The sequence below is a fragment of the Phacochoerus africanus genome, chromosome 9, assembly GCF_016906955.1.
Source record: "Phacochoerus africanus isolate WHEZ1 chromosome 9, ROS_Pafr_v1, whole genome shotgun sequence".
NCBI lineage: Eukaryota > Metazoa > Chordata > Mammalia > Artiodactyla > Suidae > Phacochoerus > Phacochoerus africanus.
The window spans coordinates 77969166-77975677 of record NC_062552.1 but is presented as its reverse complement, the minus strand read 5'-3'; the positions used below and the strand labels follow the sequence as shown (position 1 = coordinate 77975677).

Here is a 6512-nt window from a genome sequence, read left to right as displayed (position 1 = left end):
GGTAGAGGAATCTAATCAAAGATATTATCTTTCTTCTGGTATTGTGCCTGAATTTACTGTAAATCAACTAGAATAGCATTTGTGAGGGAAAGCTGGATGTGGACAAAAGTAGGACCTACTAGAACCATGAGAACAATTGAAACCCACAAAAACATAATAATACTTGTCTCTTTCTCACCTCCTTCAGTCTCACAGTAGTGGGTGATCTTCAGGAAAAGTGGATGTCATTTGCCATCATGCTACACTGCATACTTGATCCAAGACAAAGAGAAGATGAGGAAGAGATGAGGAAGAGAGGTAGGAAGTAGAGGAATTGTGGGTTAACAATAAGATGAGTTAGCTGATAGCCAGAAAATGTGTAAATTGCCTCAGTGCCTTCACCAACCAGCGGAACATAAAAAATATGGCTAACTTTCCAAATCTTCACAAATCTCTTTTGTGGTCAACCCTATACCAGAACAAGACAGGTAAGCAAATTCTGGGAAAGATGTTTTCAGATTTAAATTGGGACAGTACAAGTAGCAAATTACTATAGTATCCTCCTTGTTAGCAAGGCATCGATCAGTACCTCTTTTCACAACAGTTTTCAAATAAAGACAACAGCAAAACTAAGCTTCCTGCTAAAATGATGCAACAATGTGTTATTCCACCACACAAGCTAGCTCTCTCCAGCAAAGAGTATACCAAGTTGATTTAACCATTTTGGGGTGAAGTCCTTTCCTCTTCTAGCTAAGTCACACTCTCCCAGTGAATCCTGTATCTTCACTACTGAGATACAATGAGATATATGATTGACTTATATTAGCATATCTTATGTTAACTACAGCCTGGCAAACAGGAGAGGGGAGTTAAAATTGGTCAATGTGTATATAAATATATTTATATCAATGTGAAAAAGAAATTTTAAGCTATTCTAGTTCTTGTTTCTACAAATGGCCATGTGATTATAGCTGATATTTATAACTACCTCTTTTGTTATCCATTCCACGACCTCTTTGCTCATCGCAAGCACTTCCACTCACTGCTATACTTGACTTTGTGTAAAACAAGCTCCTAATTCAGGAAAAATCTATGTGAAATGCCATGAAGTTGAATAAGGAATTCTGTAAGTACACATACTACTGTGTTTTTGGCAGAAATTTGCAAGGCATTAAAGGCAAATTCAAGGTTGCATTTAATTGGACATAATTTTGCCAATGCCAATAAAATAGATATGTTGTATCCTGGGAAACATCATTAAGAATAATACTTGACTTCACATCGGAAGCAATAGGGTCACCAATGGAAAGCATTCTTAAAGTTGTAATAGGAAACAAGTAAAACCTTCAGGCTAGCATCTTATGAATATGAAAGTATATTTTTTTAATTGTTAGAAATCAGTGCTAAGAGGTTGGAAAGTCAAAGCACAGACTGGCAAATTATATTTGCATTGTGTACTTCTGAAAAATATATTCAAATCCAGAATATATAAAAAGGTCATATAAATCAATAAGAAAAAATTAATAAGAACAGCAAAATCTTAGAGATCTAACTCAGATATATGACATCCAATAATAAATACACAAAAACTCTTTTTTTTTTTTTTGCTTTTGAGGGCCACGATTGTGGCATATGGAAGTTCCCAGGCTAGGGGTCAAATCAGAGGTGCAGCTGCTGGCCTACACCACAACCGTAGCAATGCGGGATCCCGAACCCACTAAGCGAGGCCAGGGATAGAACCCACATCCTCATGGATATTAGTGGTTTCATAACCTGCTGAGCCACAATGGGAACCCCCCAAAATTCTTAATATTATTATTCATTAGATAAATGAAAATAAAAGCTTCATCTGAGAGTTCCATTGATGTCTTTCAGCACCCTGAGTGTATCAGTGTACTAGGAAACTAGGACCCCAAGAGGATAAAGGAAAATAATGACTGTCCCCATGAAAATAAGTGATGAGGTAAATTTCCTAGACGTTTTCACCATTGACCTGATGTGGAGAAAAGAAAAAGCAGTAGCAAGTCACAGACCTAGATATTGAAGGAAAGGTAGCTTTTATAAATAAATAAATAAATAACTGTTGGTATTTATTGAGCTTTGTATATGTCAGGCACTGTAGTATGCATTTCAGATTCATCATCTAATTTAAATATCACAAACCCTGTAACATAGGTTTTATTGTTCCTTTTTTGTTGTTGTCTTTTTGCCTTTTCTAGGGCCACTCCTGCGGCATATGGAGGTTCCCAGGCTAGGGGTTAATCGAAGCTGTAGCTACTGGCCTACACCAGAGCCACAGCAACGCGGGATCCGAGCCACGTCTGCGACCTACACCACAGCTCACAGCAACACCGGATCCTTAACCCACTGAGCAAGGCCAAAGATCGAACCCACAACCTCATGGTTCCTAGTCACAATGGGAACTCTCTGTTCCAATTTTTTTTTTTTTAATCTTCAGGAAAGGAGATACATTTCCTAGCTCTGAAAAGCATTTCTAAATTTTATTGCCAGTCAAAGGGTAGCATTTTAGGGGTCCCCTTAAGAGCAATGTTTGGACGATGAAGAAACAATTGGCCCCAGAACAGGTCGGCTGGATGTCTCGGTGATGGTGACGTTACTGGCTTAAACTGGAACCTAAAGGAAACTAGAAAAGAAGATGCCAATCCTAGGCACAAATTACTCCAGGATTAGTAGACGAGGAAATCATCTGCTAACCAGTTAACACAGTTGAATGCTTTAGTTAGTTTCTTACACAATAGTGTGCTGGGAAAAATAAGTCGCTACAGGGAAAGATGAGATATTATTCCTTAAACTCTCCAAGAATGTTTCAACATCAAGACCTGTGCCCCTGGTCTTTGCACTCTCTACTGTAATGCTATTCCCCCAAATATCTACATGGTGAACCTCTGAATTCCTTTATGTCTTTACTCAAATGTCACCCCTTTCTGAATGCTTTATCTAAATCTTTCTATTTTCCCTCCTTGAGAATCAGGCTCTACATTGCCTGCAGTGTGAATGAAAGCTGAGACACTGCCACCTAGTGTCCTGCTAAACTATTTTGGGAGTCTTACGCTGACATCCTTCTGGTGATCATGGATTAAAGGTGAAGCCTAGTCACAATAGGAGGTACCATTGCTGAACCAGTCAGTAAACTTCCCAATGCAGGGTCATGAGAGAGAGGATTCAGGAGGACTGGTTTTTTTTTTTTTTCCCATCTTTTGCCTGCCAGATGAAACTGATTGACTTCAAATGGCAAATATAATACACAGGATGACTTTAGCTGGAGAGTAATAGGTTACCTTGGACAGAAAGCTAATAATCCTTGCACAAGATGGGAGTTTTTTCTGGTAGGTAAAATTGTGTTTACTGTTCTGTCCTTTCCTTTCTTTCTTTCTTTCTTTTTCTTTTCTTTTCAGGGCCACACCTGTGGCAGAGCTACAGCTGCTAGCCTACAGCACAGCCACAGCAATACCAGATCCAAGCCATATCCGCAACCTACACCACCAGTCGCAGCAACATCGGATCCTTAACCCATTGAGCTAATCCAGGGATCAAACCCACATCCTCATGGATACTAGTTGGGTTTGTTTCCACTGAGTCACAACGGGAACTCCAAATCTATCCTTTCTGGTAGTGTAGAAACATCCTAAGCAAGAGTCACTAATGGGAAAAAAGTAAACATTCATAGCAAATGCTGCTTGGTATACTCAGTCCATATTTTGATATGCCACTTAATCTCTCAATATAACACCTTAATTAACCGACTTCCCTTTAACAAGATAGACCTTGAATACTTATGATAATACATGAAATCTGCTATATAAACTGCTAAATGCACCTCAGAAAAATACTGAGCTTTATTTTGTGGATAGATTCCTCTGGAAATTTAGATTCTGTCTCCCAACACTCCCTTGACACCCCTGCCAAGACTTTATACACTGCTGCTGATGATTGAGAGCCTAAGCTAGGGAAGGTTTTGTGGTAGGTGATTTGCATGTCTTTTCTCACTCATTCCTTACTGGAATCCTTCAAGGTTAGGTCCATCCTCCTTAATAGCTTTTAGGCTTCAGTTTCTTCATATCTACACTGTGGATATTGGTTGTATCTGCCAGGCAGGGTTCTTATGAGAAGTGAATGAGATGATGAATGCCAATACTGAGCCCAGCACCCAGCAGAAAGATCCTGGCTACTTAGAAAAAGAAAACTGGACATGAAAGAGATTCAGTACCTTGCCTGAGTAAGTAGCCCTCCCTCCATAGCCTATTTAGAGCTGATGCCTTTCCTCACCTCAGGAATAACTCTCCAGCTCAACACAATACTGTATTGTCTTAAAGTGCTTATCACTATTTAAAATTATCTTTTTTTAAAAAAAAAAACAAACATGGGTTAAGGATCTGGGATTGCCATGAGCTGTGGTATAAGTCATAGACGTGGCTCAGATCCCACATTGCTGTGGCTGTGGTATAGGCCAGTGGCTGTACTCTGATTGGACCCCCTAGCCTGGGAACCTCCATATGCTGTGGGTACAGCCCTAAAAAGACAAAACAAACAAACACACAAACAACCTGTGTATTTAATTCCCCCCTCTAGTGCACTGTTGGCCTTTTTTTATCCTCTTCAGTGCTGCATCCTCCATGCCTGAACAATGCTTAGCACACAGGAGGCCCAGTCAAGGTATGTATAAGTAGAACCTATGAGGTCTTCAGAGAACAGACACCCCCCCCCCATTGTCCTCTGTCTGCCTCTTGTGTGTAGAAAAACTTGAGCTTCCTAGGCTTCCCTGAGTCCCAAAAATAAATGTAATCAGAAAAGTGAGAAAATGTAGAGAGAAAGGAAAACAGTCAAGCAAGATGAAATAATAATAGTTTAGCCGTTAAATAAAGTCAAGGATTTTTAGTTCTTCCTCAAGAGCTACAGATAATTTTCTGAGCCAGTTCCCTTGATTTGTTCTGCAGGTGCTGAAACCCCCACCAGGTTAAACATATGTTAACCATATGCTGCCCACAAGCATGTTGACCCCAGACTGCTTGGAACCAGAAGGTTGGTGATGTTTACTCTTGACAACCTCACCACTCACCAATCAAAAGAGTGTCCACAAGTTGATCAGGCACCTGACAACCCCCCCTCCCTCACCCTGTGTTTTATTTTATTTTATTTTAGTCTTTTTAGGGCTGCACCCGCAGCATATGGAAATTCCCAGGCTAGGAGCCAAATCAGAGCTACAGCTGCTGGCCTACACCACAGTCACCTCAATGCAGGATCCGGGCCACATCTGCAACCTACACCATAGCTCACGGCAACACTGGATCCCCGACCCATTGGGTGAGGCCAGGGATTGAACCCACATCCTCGTGGATACTAGTCGGGTTCATTTCTGCTGTGCCACAATGGAAATTCCCCTACAAGCAACCTCGGATTGTTTATATTTACGGAAGTGTACTTTTAGATTGGTCTTTATTTTGGAATATTCTGGAATATTCATGCATGCAAACATATGCATTTTTTAAATCAATCAGCAAATGTTTGAGTATCCATAATTTACCAGATATCCAAGTATTTTCCAAGAACCTGCTGATGAAGAATAGACATGTACTTGTTGAGGGCATACCACATATCTTAGACTTTAATCGTGATACCAAACAGACAGTATTCCTTATTTTCATAGATCCTACATTCTAAAGCATCATTGTCCAGTAGAACTTTCTGAAATGGTGGAAATATTCTATATTTGCATGTCCAATAGCTACTAGACACATAAGAATACTGACCACTTGAAATGTGGTTAGTATGACCGAAAAACTAAAATTCTATTTGAATTTATTTTAATTAACTTTAAGTAGACTCATGTAGTTAGAAGTCACCACATAGGACAGCTCAGTTCTTGAAGATGATACAGTACCTACCCTCAAGGTACATGAGGCCAGCCCCCACAGTTAGTGGGTCATTCTTTGGCTGATAAGTGCTCTGATAAATGAGAACTTCTGAAATCCTGTGGAGTCACACCAAAGTATTCCATCCAAGAGTTTTGTTTAAGGAAGTCTTAGAGAAACGCATCTGATAGATAAGACTTTCTGTCAAATTATGTTGATTTTTAAAAATCCCTACTATGTGGAAAAGTAACATAGTGAGACAGTAAATATGAGCTCAAAATTGAACAATATACAACCCGGATAATCTGAATGACAGCAGAGAAATAGGTCATTTTGTCTTTCATTTTGAGATCATAGGTCATCTAACAATAAATTATGAGCCTCTTGCATGTTTACTAAAATGTCTGTGACCTAGTACATTCCATTAGTACATGCAGAGACACATACACTACACGAATTGAATAAATTGGAATGACAATGGAAATTTGTATTTCTTTATGATACCCTCGTTTTAAAAATCCAAGAATCCATTTTAAAAGTCAAATTTTTCCTTCCCCCAAAAAACATTAGCATGAGTAGACTCTTTCTTTCCAAGCCTTGACAAAGCACACTGAACAACTTGAACTCAAAAACTGTGTAAGGAATTGGTTACAAAATCAGCAG

The 6512-nt window shown here is 39.4% G+C and overlaps 1 pseudogene; it reads left to right on the top strand.

Annotated features, from left to right (window-relative positions):
- The window catches only part of LOC125134938 (T cell receptor alpha chain MC.7.G5-like), a 446151-nt pseudogene that overhangs the window by 14438 nt on the left and 425201 nt on the right, over positions 1-6512 (top strand).